Source organism: Lycium ferocissimum, chromosome 8 (genome assembly GCF_029784015.1).
Source record: "Lycium ferocissimum isolate CSIRO_LF1 chromosome 8, AGI_CSIRO_Lferr_CH_V1, whole genome shotgun sequence".
Lineage (NCBI taxonomy): Eukaryota > Viridiplantae > Streptophyta > Magnoliopsida > Solanales > Solanaceae > Lycium > Lycium ferocissimum.
Window position 1 is genome coordinate 66,543,916 of NC_081349.1, and position 18,282 is coordinate 66,562,197.

The 18,282-nt window shown below is 38.1% G+C and overlaps 1 pseudogene; it reads left to right on the forward strand.

Annotated features, from left to right (window-relative positions):
* Window positions 1-7,752: 7,752 nt before the first annotated feature.
* LOC132066548 (rop guanine nucleotide exchange factor 11-like) lies at window positions 7,753-9,161 on the forward strand (annotated as a pseudogene).
* Window positions 9,162-18,282: the final 9,121 nt, after the last annotated feature.

The window sequence follows — 18,282 nt, forward strand, 5'->3', positions numbered from 1 at the left end:
TTTGAACATGTGAAGTCGGAAGGGAGGTTATTGTATTATGTTGGAAAGTGGGCTAGTTGTATCATATTGTGTTTTGTTGATGTTCTTGGTGTTGTTGTTGGGTTGTTGTTGATTGTTTTGAGCCGAGTTGGATCTCGGGGGTGTCACGTTTATAGGGGAAGTGCTGCCGAAATTTCGGTAGCCAAATAGGAACCAAAGATTGAAATGTCAGCTTGCATGAATAGTAACTGGTAAAGATGACCATTTGCAGATTTTCGACGAAACGGGATTTGATTTTTGGCGATCGTGAAGAGCAGGAAAGGTATGTAAAGCTTACCTATTCTTTATTTGGCACGTCCTAGACCTATTAGGCCGAAAACGGAACTTTAGGGATATTGCTCTTAGAAATTCGAGTTTGATTTTGAATACTATTCATTCCATACAATTGAATCATAAAGCTTGCTTTTGGATATAAGAATGATTCAACCTTCGTATCTTTTGCAAATGAACCCGAATCTCTTCGAAACTTTCCCAAATAACTTTATGGAGCCCAATGATTAAAATTTACGCCCGCCACCTCATTTGACCCGAGGTGGGCCCGCTATTCCCGAACTTACTTCTATTATGCAAATGAATGATTTTTGAACAATATTTAAAAGAAAACGTTCTAGCCACTCTTCTATTTATTACTTAAAAACTGTCTTAAATATTCCGTTAAGTTCTATGACGTGCTTTGATATGTATCACGAATCCGAATGTTCCGTTCCGAAATAATCCTCCGTGATGTCCGAAAGGTACGTACTATGACTCCGTCCGATTTCATTGATTTGATTTGACGGTTTATTTGATATGCCTCATCGAGTCTGCGGAAATATATATGTTATTTTTATTGCATTAGTTTCTCACTACTCCACTCGTGGATGCCTCAATGTTTCCCCACTGAGCCCGGGCCAGGATATGTTCTCAAGCGCTTTCCTCTGCATTGTTCGCCGTGCCTCGATGTGAGGGGGCAGGTATGACATGTACATGGGTCCGAAGTATGATGTGCCATGTACATATATTCTGATATTTGATCTGATTATGTGATGTGATGTGGCCACTTGGTATGTTATGATCTGTTTGGAGATATTCCCTACTCTGAAGTATGATGTGTTTTGGCGCGGGACAGAAGGGAGCGCCTCTGTTCTGTTCACCGAGTCCCATAGCGGGGCCGGATTTGCATATGTTTTCTGCATGCATTACGTATGATTTCTGACATGTAGTTTGAATACCTATGCATCTCGACTGTTTTCTGTACACTCTGTTTTGATTTTAAGTTTATTTATTACACTTTCCGCTTTACATATTCAGTACATTTTTCGTACTGACCCCCTTTCTTCGGGGGCTGCGTTTCGTGCCGCAGGTACAGACGACTGATTTGTGGATCCGTTGCTTAGGTTATCTGCTCAGCTGTTGAAGTGCTCCTTTGTCCGGAGCCCATATTTTGATATGAAATTTTCGGCTGCATATGTACGTATTTATTCTGGGTACGGCGGGGCCCTGTCCCGTCATATGATTATGTTTTTGGTTCTGTAGAGGTCTGTAGACATGTGGTGTGGGTTCTGTATACGTTTTGTGAGCTTTGCGTACGTTCTAGGTTTATGTAATTTTGTGACGGCCTTATCGGCCTTCGTGCGGCATGCCCACCTGTCCTTGTTAAATTATTATTTCTGTTTATTACTAATATTTTGCTAATTTAGGTTAAGGTACGTACGAGTGCCCAACTAGGGCACGTGTCGCGGCCTACGGAGTCGGGTCGTGACAGACATGCTCGGCCATCTAGGCACGGTGGAATCGTATGCAGCCCACCTTAGCGGTGACATGCCCGACCCTATAGGCTCAGTGTAATCATATCATCATATACTCATCTTAACTTATCTTCATCATACGTTCGTCATAAATCATGCATTAAAACTTTAAGATAATCTATCACTATATCGGGGTGACATAAGGTCGAGCACCCCTAATTACATTATGGAGTGATCCTATTCACCATACCTCACCTTGAAGGGACTAGCATTGTAAGGTGAGTCTAACACAATGAACAACATCAATGGATCGTAGTTAGGGTCATTAGCTTTGTAGGAACATCATGTCGTGGACCTTAGAATTCTCTAGACTCAAACTCATCATCATCATTATCATACTCGTAGCATATCTTTTGCCTTTATCTATGAAGCCCCTAACGAACATAGACTCATAATTTTCCGGAATGTAAGAAAAGTCATGGAAAAGTCTGAGAATTCATGCCAGGGAGTCATGCCTTAGAAAGAACGGACTAGCCTTACATACCTTTTCGTTTAGCTATTCTATCGCTTGAACGTTCCTCTTTAATGCTCACGTTTCTACCTTCAACAGAGTTTGTACTAACATTAGATAATCGATAGCTTGGCATACTTGACTGAAGCTAGAGAAAATAAGACATCATTTCCTTTGTTTATACAACTTTCTCCATATCATATATCAACTCCCAAACATCTATAATAACATTCACAACATCATAAGCATTAATCTTTATTCACCTACATTATCCATATTTCCCAATTTCACTTCAAACCATCCATAACTATAGTCATAGTACACTACTACATTCACTCATATGTAATGTCTACCCCATGTTCTTAATGTCATTTATAACATAATTATAATCACAACATATCAAAAATCATGACTCATTCCAAGCTACTACTCAAAATGCCACTATTCTTGCATTCATGACCCATTTTCTACTTCTTTTATAATCCAAGTCTTTTAACCTGTCAATACTTTAAACAACATGGGATGATCATAAAACTTATAACATGGGATGATCATAAAACTTACCTTTGATAGTATGGGAATGAGCTTTGAGGGGAAATACTTCACTTAAGCAAAACCCTAGTTTCACTCCCAAAGGGATTTCTTATCCACAATGAACTCTAGCGAACTTTTTGCACTTAATTCCCTTGGTTTGATGAAGTTGATTTTTGATTTGCCTTGAATTGGTGTTGATGAAATATTTAGAACACTCTAGAAGCCTTGAGAGAGATGGAGAAGTGGAAAGAATGAGAAAATGAAAGTGGGAACACATATTTATACTTGCACTTAATCAGCCCGTCGGGTATTATACGGACCACTTATACGGTCCGTATAACATTGTACGGTCCGTATAAGTGTCCGTGGTTCACCATCAGAGAAAACATTTCTTCTGTTGGGTTATACGGCCCCTTATACGGACCGTATAATGTTATACGGACCGCATAAGTTGGTCGTATAACTCCATTTCCCTGAAACTATTTTCGTCGTTCGTTTGATTTCCAATCCTTATGGAACATTCTTGACACTTGTTTAACACTTCATTACCAATCTAAGGAGCGTTATAACTCTTTTTTAAGACACTGTTAAGTCAACATTAGCTCGGTACTTTATGAAACCCTTCCAAAACACGACATAGGCTTTGCCTTCCATAAAGAACTTTCTCCTCTTACTTCCAACGTCTTTGGAATCTTAATTAGAATCGTTAAATAACCTTTCTTACTTATAGAAACATCACATACTTCTTACCCTGCGTTAGTCTATTTACTATGCAACGACATGGAATTTTTTGAGGTGTAACAAGAATGATGTACGTTACTAAAAGAGCCAGATATCGACAAAGGCCTTTTTATCGTATAAAATATATTGGCAAGGATGTTGTACGGAGGTACGAGTATAAGGATATATGAATATAAGACAAAGGTAGGACTAAGGTACAGAAAAATTCTCTTTCAAAAGCACTCTTGTCACAAGATTATTGAGTTAGTAATACAATGCTAAATAGCTAATGAAGGATGTGAATGATGATTTGAAGGAATTGGTTATATGATGGTAGATGAATGAATTTGAAGTCGCGAGTTGATATACAATGTGCTCTTCATTAATATGATGAATTTTTAGTTTAAAGGAGGCTTGTCTAAAGACCGAGTGCTTATGTAGCGAAGAAAAGGAGGAATATTAACAATCAGGGTAGATTTTGAGAATAAAATTTGTGCTAGATACCATCATGATGATGAAATGGGAAAGTGAGTAATAGGAGAAAGGTGATTTTGGAAGAACAGTAAAGAAACTATGAAGATCCTTTTGAGGAAAGATTAGGCCCATCCAGGACCAGTACGTTTATGGGAATATGTGACTTGTTACAAATATGTCCAACTGACTAGATAAAGTCAAACAATGAATAGTCACAACTAAGATTAGTTGCGGATTCACTGAGAGTATGTAATTGCAAGAAAGGGGAGAACTAATGGGATGTTAAATATAGAATAATGGGCTGACACCCTAAAGGGGGAAGATGAGACAAGCAAGTATTGAATCAGAAGTAAGCCTTGTTAAAAGATGGAAATATGATAATAAAGGAATTGGAAACTACCTCAAAGGGATATTATACTAGCGGGCTGATAAGATGTGAGGACGATTTGATGATAAGCATAACCAGTCAGTCATGTGCATGACTAAGTAAAGATTGAAAGGGAGTACACTAAGGAGGAAATTACTCAGAATTTCAAGATAAGAGTGTAATAGGAAGTTCAGAAATGAAGAAGCAGAGAAGGATTGAGTATGATGGTATTCGAAGTATATAGTAGACTAAGATAAAAGTTAAGTAAAATAGCCACCGCGAGCTAGTTGTGTGGATACAAAGTTCCAGTATCACAAAACAGTTAGGAAAGCATTGTACAGGGAAGCCTTAAAGGCAAAAGTATTCGAGCCAGAATCTAGTAACATCTTGTCGATGGAAAGAAATAGAGTTATCAGTTGAGAAGGACTAAAATGAAAATTAACTATTTGGAGGAAGATGATTATTTGATGATACAAATGTGTATGATGATGATATGAGAATTCCAGGCATAGAATATTCAGGAAACGATCAGCATGGAATTATTCGATTATCTAGTAGCTTTGGTTACCCGATTAAGATGTTCAGTTCTCTACTAGCACATGAGGATCAGTATATATAGAGAAACCTAAAGAATATAGATTACTCCAGTATTCTTTCCCACCTTGAGATAAGTGGGTAAGTAGAGCACACTTTTCTGACGTCCAAGGATATGTCATGAGCATGTATATTAGAACCTTGAAGAAAATTAGGATGATCAGTTAGTATAGATTGAATTTTCATATGGTATTAGTCATCATTCCAATATCCATATGGCTCATATGAACCTCTATAAGAATGGGGGAATGTCAGATTGTTTGAAATTTGGAATCTCATCCTGAAGAAATTTACGAAAAGTAATAAGGAAGGTAAGTATGACCCTTGGATATCTTAGACTTCTCAAGATGATGGTCAAAGGACCTACTAGATTTACCCTCAAAATTGAAATATGTATATTCAATCTTTTACACGTCTATGCTTCGCAAGTGTATTGAGAAATCCCCTATAGTTATACCAATTGATGATATTTGGGGTACTAAACAATTATCGTATGAGGAAGTCCCTACTAACCTCTCAGATCGCCAAATTTCTTGGATTGTCGACTAAAAAAAACCCAGAGATGTAGCCTTGGTAATAGTACTGTGAAAAAAATGTGAAGATAGAAGAGATGACTTGAGAAGTTAAGAAAGATATGAGATCCAAATATCCGCATTTGTCTCCATTACTAAAGGAGATCTAGGTTGAGACATTATAACCTTCAGGTTGGTAGTACTAAAGCTACAGAAGAAGCTCTACCAAAACTTCCATAAGATCTCTGAGAGTTTAACATTCGAGGACGAATGTTTTTAAAGGGGGGGAGAATGTTTCATCTCGAAATTTTTCGAGTCGTTTGCGTCGTGAGTAAGATAACGTAATCTTGGAGAGGTCTTGAAACCCTTATAAGGTTAAGTAATACTCTTAACAAGTGTTAAGCAAGTATCTAAAGGTTCTAGGATCAAGCAAATCGAAGAAAATAAGTTTGTCGAAAATTTGAAAAAATTTGGCAAAATTTTGGGTCAACTTTAGAGAAGTATATCTCCTAGTATATCAGAGATGGAACAAAAGACTAAATTGAAGTTCATTGAGTCTAGTTTCCAACGCAACAAACCGCTCATCAATATGACATCGGAGTAGAGAGTTATGGACGTTACAAGTTAGGCCGGCGGAGCAGAGGCGCGCGCAGCTACAGTGTGCGAACATTCTAGGTCGGTGGAACCGACCTTGGCAAGTATAAAAGGACCCTTTTGGTCATTTTTTTTTTGGGTCATTTTTCCAACTCTAGACCATTCCACAACATACATGCATGTTCCTACAAGTCCATATGCAAATTTTGGTCATAAAGTGTTAAAGTTAGCCATCAACGAGGCTCGGGAAGTGTATAGGATTTTGTAGCTCTTGTTCTAAACATCAAATCTTGATGGAATGAAGGAATCTATGGAAGATAAATAAGATTTCAATCTCTTCCATCTTTGATTGAGGTAAGGATACTCTCTATTTTTGATATAATGAATGGTATTATGGAGATTTAGTTGTTAAGGCTTTGTAAAGGCTAGTGATTGGCTGAGACATTGGGAAAACATCGTGTGGGATGTTTTATGGAGTATTTTGGTATTGATGATGATATTGTTGATGTTAGTGTTGTTTTTATTATTGTTGGTTGTTGGTATTGTGATTTCGGGCTAGGGATATAAATAGGGGAGATGCTACCCGATTTTCGGCAGATTCTAAAAGGATTTAATTTGAAGGCTTAAGATAAGCGTATGACGATAAGCTTAACAATAGTATTAATTCTCTTGAATGTAGATCTACGATCTTGGGAGGATAAGCGTTAAGTCGTAGGAGACCAAAAAGGTATGTTAAGGCTAATCTCTTTCTTTCTTAAGGCATGATTCTTTTCTTATGAATCCACGCATGCTTTCCATAACATCCTTATTCCCAAAAAGCTAAAAGTTCATGATTCTCAAAGTTCTTGTGATGCTTAAGATAGATGTTTGCTATGATGATAACGATGATAATGATGATTCCATTTCTAGAGATCCCAAAGCTTATGGTCTTGATGCTATTATGAGATTATTGAGCTTATTTCATGATTTTCTTGATTTTATACATTGTTGTTGATCTGACCTTATGTTACTTGTCCCTTCAAGGTAAGATGTAGCGATGATGATTGCTCCATAATATAATCGAAGGTTACCGACCTTACGTCACTCCGATAAAGTAATAACTTTTATTTGGGCTCTCATGCATGCTATTTATATTATATATGTACATATGAAATGAGAAAAGATGACGGCATTATATACGCGTATATTATATGTATATGGGGTATGGGAAAAGGGTGATGGCGTTATATACGCATAACCACCTAATCAGTTGGCATACTATGATATCATCCCGAGCACAGAATGCCCGGACGCGGGATATATGGGTATATAATGATGATATAATATATTTATGGATCGGGCTGCACGTTCCGCAGCACTATTATGTAATATATGTATGAGAAATATTTTTGTGAAAAGGCTAAGCATGCATGGTATCCGCCTAAGAGGTATTCAGATGTATAGGTTATCTCTTTATTTCATGTTATGTTCCCTATCTCTTATTATATTACTATTCATGCCTTACATACTCAGTACATCGCTCGTACTGACGTCCTTTCTTGTAGACGCTGCGTTCATGCCCGCAGGAAAGTAGGGTGACGGATCTGATCCTTAGGAGCTTCATCAACGGAGTCTCAGGAGAGCTTCATTTGTTTCGGAGCTGCAGTTTATTGGTATTACTCGTTGTTTATATACTTGGGCATGGCGGAGTTCTTCCCCTTCTTCATGGATTCCTGTATTCTATATAGAGGCTCATATACAGATGTGTTTAGCTAGAAGTCCCATATCGTAATCAGTTCATATTGTTGTATTATATTTTGGCAGCCTTGTTGGCTTATGTTTATGGGCATAATTATTGATGATTATATAGCGATGTGTCGTTATCGTGTGATATATGCCCTTACAGATTATGACGCCCATGAGCTAGCTTTGTGGCCCACCTAGAAATAAGTATGAGATGTATGTTCAGTGGTGCTCGGTAGGTTAGCTCCGGGTACCCGTCATGGCCCTCCGGTTGGGGTCGTGACAGATTGTGTGAACCAAGTACAAAAAGCATATATGGCCATTAATGCACAAGTACTATCAGAAATGGAAATCCCTGAAAATTACATCGAATCACTCCCCAAGGTAAGGAAATCTCATACTTATGAAGAAACAACTTACAGGTAAATTAGATTTTTCAAGACTAATTTCTATGATTCTATTATTCTGCTTGGTGTTAGCATGGTAGATCAAGTCTTGGTGATTCAATTTACAAGAGCATCACAATTGAGTTCTTTGATTTCAACCATGGACCTATCATCAGACCACAAAGTTCTTGACCTTAAGAATAAAATTGAAGCATCTATTGTCATTTGGAAAAGGAAAATGCACCATAAAGATGGAAAATCTTCCTGGTGTTCAGCTATGAGTTTGAAAAAAAGGAAGCTCTTTGCAGAGAGAGTAGAAACAATCTTACTCCTACTAAAACAGAGTTGTCCTAGAATCCCTCAATCTTCTCTCGAGATCAGTAAAATCCAATATAACAGAGTAAGGACAACAATTGCTGGAATAACTTTTTTGTTTTTCTTTTTTGAACAAGCCACCACCAATGCATATACTACACGTTCGTAAACTTTTTCTTTTTTCTTTCAGGATGTTGGACAGTCTATTCTAGTGAGCTACTCAAGGGTGCTAGAAAGCCTAGTAAACACAGTTTTATGCCGTATGAAGATGTCCTATATGCTGATTCTCTCACGCAAGATCCATCTCTTGCAATTGCAAAGTGGAACCATTCAGCTGATTTTTGTGATCTACCACCATTATGTGGTTTGTCAAGTCCCATGGTAGAGGCAAAGAGGTTAAGTTCGGCAGAGAGATTAAGTTCGGCGGAGAGATTAAGTTCAGCAGCAGATACACCCTCATCAATGACCTTATCTGATTTCATGAGTTGGGATCTTGACCGAGGAGAGACAGACATAAAAAAGAATATATCTACAAGTAACTTAGAGGCTTATTTCAAAGATGCCACAGAAAAATCCTTGGCAAAACTAGCTAATATTACCCCCAAGAAGTTTTCCTACATTGATAAGATTGAATGTGGCGTAAGAAGTCCCACTGCTCGGCATTAACAGAATTAGGAAAGGAAAAAGTGAAAAGAGAATAATGAGAACATAGCTAGGGTAGCTAGAGGACAAAAATTATAAGAAATATATGATTGAGAACTTTTTATGTATTGTGTAAATACTCGGACCCTTGGAAGGAATCAAATTTGGTTAGTGTCCAGTGAGTGTGTAACTGCTCTTCCTTCCAGTGGATAGAGAAGTTCAATATTTTATACTTTGTTTCATTCATTTAAGTGCATTTCGTATAGCATTTAGTCTTTAGCTTCTGGATAATATCCCCAACGAAACCACTCAATTTGCATTCTGTGATCTTGAGCTAAGTTGCTAGGACTCGGGTATGGGTATCTGATATGGGTGCGGATTTAGAAGTCGGATCCTTCATGATCTAAATTTTAAAATTCGGGGGTATGGATCTAGGTACGAATCCAAATACGGAGATTCAGCTAAAAAATATTTAAATATCTAAAAATAATCTAAATATCTAAAATAAAGTTATATGTCTAAATTATGAGACATTATGTGGAAAACTTATAAGATAATCTGAGTAGAAAATAATGATCAAGAGGAGAAGTACAGAAGGCGGTATAAGGAATAGGACTGATTTAGAAATATACAAGATATTCCATTTTCTTTAATTTCACCTTGGCTTTTGTTTTGATTACCGAAATCATTGTATCTATCCCGAATTTTTCTATCGATTGTCGTCAAAGTATCCAAAATGGGTTGACCATATCCAGTATAGATCCCACACCCATACACACATCCATGTCTTGTCGACGCGGATGCAGCACCGAATGTGAAGAGGCCGAGAAACGTAGATCTTGACCTACTCAATATACTAAAATGTCAATGTAATATAATAACTCATCTCATTCAAGATCCTTTAATCAAACACATGATCCAATATGAAGTTAATAGTTGCCAACCCCCGAACCTAGGCCTGAGCGAACCGGCACACAGTGTCTGAACTTGACCGAGCGAACCACATGCATGACTTGACATAACGTGAAACATACACATTTGTGTAATATAAATCGTAAATATGTTTTAAATACTGAAGGTAAAAATCATGAATAGTTTAAATGCGGAAAATCTGATTAAGTTTCATAATGAAAATACTAGAAGTAGTTTCAAACATAAATGTGTGTAGCCACCATGGCTAAATAATAACTGAACATCTGACATGACATGCTAGTCTACAAAGCCTCTGACATCAACATGAATACTAACTGGTTACCAGGACAAGGCTTCGGCATAACTCAACTACCTAACATGACATGACATGAAATAAAAAGATAACACCCCGAATGAAGTCGGGCACACCAACAGCTGATACGAACTGAATCATAGCGAGAAGTCATGTCACCCTGTATATTTGTACCTGTATCATAAAATGGAAGCCCCGGCAAAAGGGACGTGAGTACTGTGTAATAGTACTCGTATGTAAAGGAACTGAATGAAAGAATAGTAAATGGGCAGCCCAAAGTAATAACATGAGTCATAAGGTAATACTGAACAGAAACTGAAACTAAACATGAACATGAACATGATCTGACATGAGTATAATAACATGATTAAATCATTAAATGTATCTATATGTGGCAGAGCATTAGTAAATCGACATGTAAACCACCACATGAGCACATGGCGTTTGGTCTCTAATTCGACTAGCTGAGCAATCTCATACCTTGTCGAGGTATCAGACATGAACATGACATGACTAGATTCATAATATAATCCGCAATAGGTAACATGAACGAATTGCCCGAACCAACGCAACAGCTCTTATCCTACGCTAGCATACGTAGTTTCAGGTTTTAACCTTCGCGGTAATCTCTAAAACTACCAAAACATTAACATGAATATAGGTAGCCTAAAGGCCCATGGTTTTCATAACATAACTTGTATCATAGCTTTATCATGTATTCGTAGATAATATAGTTTTCAAAAGACATGCAATCATGGATAATTCATGGCATGAAGCAATAGTAGTTCATACACATTTCGTGTTCGTGGTTGAAACTCATGGAAATCAAAGTATGAGCGTTCATGGATTATGTAGTGAATTCATGATATTCAGGATGATACACATGAATAAAATACGAAGTTTCATTAATTAAAGTATAAGAACATTCAAACTTTTCATGAAACTAGGGCATAATACTAATAAGGATGAGAAATTCATGGAAAACATGAACGAACGTGGTGTGGGGAAGAACATGTTATACCTCGCATTTTGTACATTTGGATATTCCGAGTTGATGGCGAGAAGTTGAGGATAAGGTTATAACTTTATCTTTTAGAATGTACAAGTTGAGTATTCATCTTTTATTGGTATGAAGAATTAAGGGTAAATTTGGAATAGGGAAAAATTGGAGGCTAAGAGTTGGGGAAAATAATTTCATGAAATGGCCAAAAGGCCAAGGTGGCCGTGGACCCCACCTATATTTTGGCCACTTGCTTTAAGCCAAAAAAGGAGACATGTGTTCATTATATTGTGAGAGATATATATATAGGTCAAGGGATGACCAAGTCAATAATTAGTCATCTTTTATGACTAAAGGAAATTTCTAGAAAATGGAAGAAAATTGGAGAAAAATTGGAAGAATATAGAGTGCACATGACCAACCATGTGCCATGGATGTATATATATATATAAGTGTGAGGCTAAAATAAGACACAACTCATCATTTAAACTTGGGAAAATTCAAGAAAGATGGATAAAAAGAAAGGGAGAGAGACAATCGGCCAAGGCTGGCCGAAAATGGTGTCTCCCATTTTGATCATGAAAAAAATTATTTCTTCATGATTTCCTACTAATTAGAAGGTTCTCGTTAACGTGGAGTAGTCGTTGGAGCAATTAATTTGTTCGTTGTTGCCATGGACACACCTAGCCGTGGAGAAGTTGGTTGGAAGAGGTAAGGTTTAATCTTTATTTTCATGTGTTATGCATGGTTTGTGGATGTTGTGGAGTGTGGAAAGTATGGTGTGTTGAAGTGTAGCCGTGTGCATGTTGTTGGTGAAGGTATGATGAACAAATTCTATTTAATGTTTGGTTGATGTTGTTATGGATGGTTTGCATATGTTTGGCATGTAGAAATGAATGGAATTCATGGAATTATTTAGATTGAAACTTGGCCGTGTAGGGGCTGTTTTTGGTAGAACACAATGAACTCATTTTATGTAGTATTTTGGTTGTTGATTGTTGTAGATTATGTGATGAAAATGAAGGTTTAATGATTTAAATGGAGTTGTAAATTGTTGTGGGCTGTTTTGGAGATCAATATGATTTTAATATGGTTTCATATATTGATGAAAATGATGATTGTTAACATGCGGAATGTTGACATGGTTTATGAGTTTGGAAGACGAAAATGTGTTATAGATGTCCTTAATGTAGTGGGGAGTTTTCGGGTGGAATGGCCTATTGGTTGGGTTGTTTGAATATCGTATGGATTGCTTGGAATGTTCTTAAATCGCGTTCGAATGGTCTCGGATTAATACTTGAACGTATGATCAATGATGTTGGTTTGAAGGCATGTAGTTTATTTGAATGTGAATGGAATGTTGATGAGTTATGTATAGAAGAATTGCTAATGCTAGAATGCGTTTTGAATTAATTATGGATGTTGTTTATATGATTGTTGGTATTGTGTTGAAGATTTGGCCGAGTTGAATTCTCGGGGTTGGTGAATATATAGGGGAAATGCTGCCGAAATTTTTGTAGATAAAGTGATGGCTTGGAATTGGGTTCTTTAATGCTTATGGCTAATGTTGGGTGTCCAATGACATTATTATAGATCGTGAGAAGCCGAGGCGTAAGTTTGGATTAGCTTAGAGGGCGGCCAAGGTATGTAAAGCTTGACCCTCCTTTCTTTGGCATGTCTTAGTACATGTAGGCTATGATATGATCCCGAGGTAACTCTACTCCTACGATCCGAGCACGTCTATGAGTCTTAGTTGCTTCTTGATATCCGTATTCGTAATATGGTTAAATTGTGGTCCTTATGCCTTTTGTATGATTATATATGAACATGCACGTAAAGATTTTGTTCGTAAAAGGGACGGTAACTACGAACGTCCGTAACTTCCATAGGAAGGCTCGGATCGCTTCGATATGTCGTAGGAGGTTTTGTAGTGTATGATGATCTTAACCTCCACGGGCGGGCCCGGATTGGTTAGGTACTTGTCCGTGGGCCCGCAAGACGTTCCTTTGTATAGTTCTAGCGGCTTGTTAAAAGAACTTAATACGGTTAATAACCGACTTCCGAATATGATTACTCACATATCGTTAAGTACGAAATGAGAAATCGTATGTATATGATGTTGATCCGTAACTATGATGGCTAAAGTTTTATTTGACAAGTCGAGTAACATTCGAAAGAAACTGGATTTGACTATAACTATTGGCTTGGTTTTTAAATGATAGTCTGTTTTGATTGTTTTATGGAATCTGTGTAAATGTACGAAATGAGAATTCGTATGCATATGATTTGGATACGTAACTATGATAGATAGAGTTTTATTTGATATGTTACCAAGTAATATCCGGAAGATATTTGAATTGACTAATGCCATTGGCTTGTAATGATAATTTGTTTGATTATCTCGTTAAGTACGTATAAATGTTGTGAGTTGCATATAGATCCCACGATTACGCTCGTGCATATTATTGTTACTTCCTTCGCCGAGTCCCGGGCCGGTTTTATCGTGCGCACAATCCGAAGTATGATGAGCTTCCGAAGTATGATGAGCGTCTGACATGATATGATATGTTTTCGAAGTATGATGAGTTTCTGATATATGATATGATACGAAGTATGATGAGCTTCTGATATGATATGATATGATATGATGTTATGATGTGTGACGGAGATACGGAGATATGAAAACTTTCGAAGTATGATGAGTTGTGGCGCCCAAGGCAGGAGGGGCGACCACGTTCCGTCCGCCGGGTCCTATTACGGACCGCATAGGGTATGTGATATGATAATCGATGATCGATGACATGATGATTTGATAATGTGATGATTTAATAAATGATTTAATAAACGGCAATATGATGATCTGTTTAACGGATGATATGATAATATGATGATTACATCGATGTGATGATATGATAATCGATGATCACATTTTACGCCGAGTCCCTCACTGGAGGGCCGGGACACGTTACGTGTTATATATATACGTATTCAGAAATATGATCTGTTAGTTTCGGAGCCGGTGGTGGGGCAAACCCAATGGTGGGGCAAACCCAGTGGCGAGGCAAAATTTCGCACTGGTTTAGGCGAATCCCACATTGGTTTAGGCGAATCCCACATCGGTTAATGTCAGCTACTATGATATGTTCTATTTTACATACATATGAGATAGAAATGTTTTTTTTTTCAAAAGAAAGCTAAGTATTTTGAGCATTCGATTATTATATAAATATTACAGCGTACCTCTTATGCACCATTTGTATTACGGATGCATGTACTTCGATATTCGACTATTATGCACATTTTACGTACTCCTCATTTCGGTTATGATCTCGTTTCTGTATTCCATGCTTTACATACTCGGTACATACCCCGTGCGACCCCGCTCTTCGGGGGGCACGTTTCGTACCGCGCGGTACACCCGGACGATTTGAAGACATTAGTAGAAGATGTTCCGGCGGGATTGGCGAGCTCCATTTCCTCGAATCGCGAGTCAGAATGTTTATGTTATGAAAGTTGGTTCTATGTTAGAGACTTTGCAGACAGAGTCATGTGTATAGTGTGTCAGTTATGTAAGCGGCTCTATAAGCCGATGTACTGTTATGCATTATATTATAGATTTTTATTTGGTTTGAGAAAGACGGAAAGGCATGTTTGTTTTCCAAAAAAAAAAAAGTTTAATTACATATTTGTGTTATGGCTAAGGGCCCAGTACGATTACGAGTATTACGAGAGTCAGCGGGTTCGCTCGGCCCTAGGTAAGGGTCGGGTGCCCATCACACCCTATCGGATTAAGGGTGTGACAAATTGGTATCAGAGCGGTTCGTCCTAGGGGTTGTCTGCAAAGTCGTGTCCGGTAGAGTCCTGTTTATGGTGTGAAGCCGGCCACACTTATAAACAGGAGGCTACGGGGCATCTAGGGTGGTTACTCTTCTTTCACTTCTTAGATCGTGCCATAGAGCCAAGTCATAGGAAATGAGATTTCCGGTACTAACTTTTGATTTTAGCAGAAGAACGACACTGATCGAAGAAGGCGATTGATGATGGAAGTTACAAAGCACGCAGGTAAGTAAAGGTACGAAAGATATATGTTGAGTAAGGTATTGGCGCATGATTGAAATGTGGAGTTGAAAAAAAAAAGGAAATGAAAAGGAAAGTAAGCAAGAAAGGGTAACACGTGCAGTCGTGTTGAGCATATGAGGTAAGTCCATTATTTTGAACTTTATGAATATTGAGAGCCCTGTGCGAAAATTTTGTGATACGATACGATATGATATGATGTATGTATGGGATGATGGCCCTGTGAGGCACTGTTGGTATTTCCTGCGTGTAGGTTTTGGGATAGTAAGGAATACAGAGGAAACTCTGCCAAATTTTTTCTAGAAATGGTACGAAAATGAGAAGTAAGTCTGGAATATGTTTTGAAAGAGTCGTGTTAATAGTAACAATGGGAGTCGACTGAGCTACGAGTATGGCTGCCCTCTAGGAATAAGTTAACCAAGGAGTTGGTGATAATAGTAAATAGGAGGCCGATGAGGATATGGTAATAAGGAATTTGGAACGGATTGGTGATGTTAAGAGATGACTTGTGACATTAAGAGATGACTTTGAAAGGACTGGTAGGTTTGGATAAAGTGATATGATTAAGACAAGGGTACGGAGGAAAAAGAATTGTGACGAATAGGAACGTACTGATAAGACAGCCGATGAGATGTGTCGTGAGGACATTTTGGGATATGTTAAGATTTCGACCTACTCCAGATTATGTGATGAAGGTTATGCGGTGAGGCGGACGCGATCATACCAGCATTAACGCACCCGATTTTGTTAGAATTTCAAGGTTAAGCGTGCTGGAGTGAGAGAAATTTTGGGATGGGTGACCCCCCTGGGAAGTTTTCTGAAAATCTTACAAACTCAAACGTACGAAGCAAATGAGAAACTGGAGTAGTCTAAGAAAAATTAGAGTATGCGGAGTGGCCAGGAATCTTAAGAGGACACGTAAAACAGGGCGGATCAGGTCGGTAAGGAGAAGGAGTTAACGGAAAGAGGAAATAAGAAGGAAGTGGGACAACAGTGTAGTAATAGGATATGACGTGTGCAACTAAGGACACGAGTACCATAAATGACGGGGATTGTGAGAGCTCAAGTTATAGAAAGATGGGAAACGAAGGTAGAAGCGAATGTTAGAAAATGGATGATACGGATGAATGCGAGTGAATAGAGTACGTTTTGAAAATGAGAGAAGGACTATGTAGGAGAAGTGTGTTACGAGAGTGACACAAAGGTAGCATAAGATCCCTCGTGTGCAGACTAAGGGATAGGCATAAGCGGGAGAAATGATAAGGGGATATCAAGGGAAATACCCGAGATAAGTTGAGATAAAGATAACATTTCAAGAGGACTCTGGACGCTTACCGTCGGAATAAAAGTGCTGTCTAATTGAGATTGGAAATAAGGACATGAGGTGAAGTATAAACGGATAATGGTATAGGTACACCCCTAAAGGGGGGAAGCAGGTGAGAGAAATGTAAGGATGAGATAGAAACAGTTGACACGGTAGTGTGTTTGATATGGACGCCTGGGCTACAAATGAGACCCCCCCCCCCCTTATGGAAACAAGTTAGTAAGGTCGGAAAACTAGTAATAAGCAGATAAAGGCCAGGATGGTGTTGAAGCAGTGTGTGAAGTTTTGCGGAAACCCTGAATGACACGACGCCTGAAAGTGGATGGGTATGAAGAAAAAGAGTATGACAAGAGAATGGTATTGGACAGCTTAAGAGATAGTATGGAGGATGGCAATAGCTATGAAAAGGGAGCTCCCCCAAGGTGCTTATGAGACCCCGTAAGACTAGTTGAACATTCGAGGACGAATGTCCTAAAGGGGGGAAGGATGTTATACCTCGCATTTTGTACATTTGGATATTCCGAGTTGATGGCGGGAAGTTGAGGATAAGGTTATAATTTTTTTTTAGAATGTACAAGTTGAGTATTCATCTTTTATTGGTATGAAGAATTAAGGGTAAATTTGGAATAGGGAAAAATTGGATGCTAAGAGTTGGGGAAAATAATTTCATGAAATGGCCAAAAGGCCAAGGTGGCCGTGGACCCCACCTATATTTTGGCCACTTGCTTTAAGCCAAAAAAGGAGACATGTGTTCATTATATTGTGAGAGATATATATATAGGTCAAGGGATGACCAAGTCAATAATTAGTCATCTTTTATGACTAAAGGAAATTTCTAGAAAATGGAAGAAAATTGGAGAAAAATTGGAAGAAAATAGAGTGCACATGACCAACCATGTGCCATGGATGTATATATATATATAAGTGTGAGGCTAAAATAAGACACAACTCATCATTTAAACTTGGGAAAATTCAAGAAAGATGGAGAAAAAAAAAAGGAGAGAGACAATCGGCCAAGGCTGGCCTAAAATGGTGTCTCCCATTTTGATCATGAAAAAAATTATTTCTTCATGCTTTCCAACTAATTAGAAGGTCCTCGTTAACGTGGAGTAGTCGTTGGAGCAATTAATTTATTCGTTGTTGCCATGGACACACCTAGCCGTGGAGAAGTTGGTTGGAAGAGGTAAGGTTTAATCTTTATTTTCATGTGTTATGCATGGTTTGTGGATGTTGTGGAGTGTGGAAAGTATGGTGTGTTGAAGTGTAGCCGTGTGCATGTTGTTGGTGAAGGTATGATGAACAAATTCTATTTAATGTTTGGTTGATGTTGTTATGGATGGTTTGCATATGTTTGTGTTACACCTCGCATTTTGTGCGTATTCGGAAAAATCGGAAATAAGTCGGGATGGTAGGAATTAAGGTTCTAATTGGATTCTACTTAGTGTGCATGTGATGTTTTGGGGATATTGACGTGGAAATATTGGAAAAGTCTAAGGGCAAAATCAAAAATTGAAAAAAA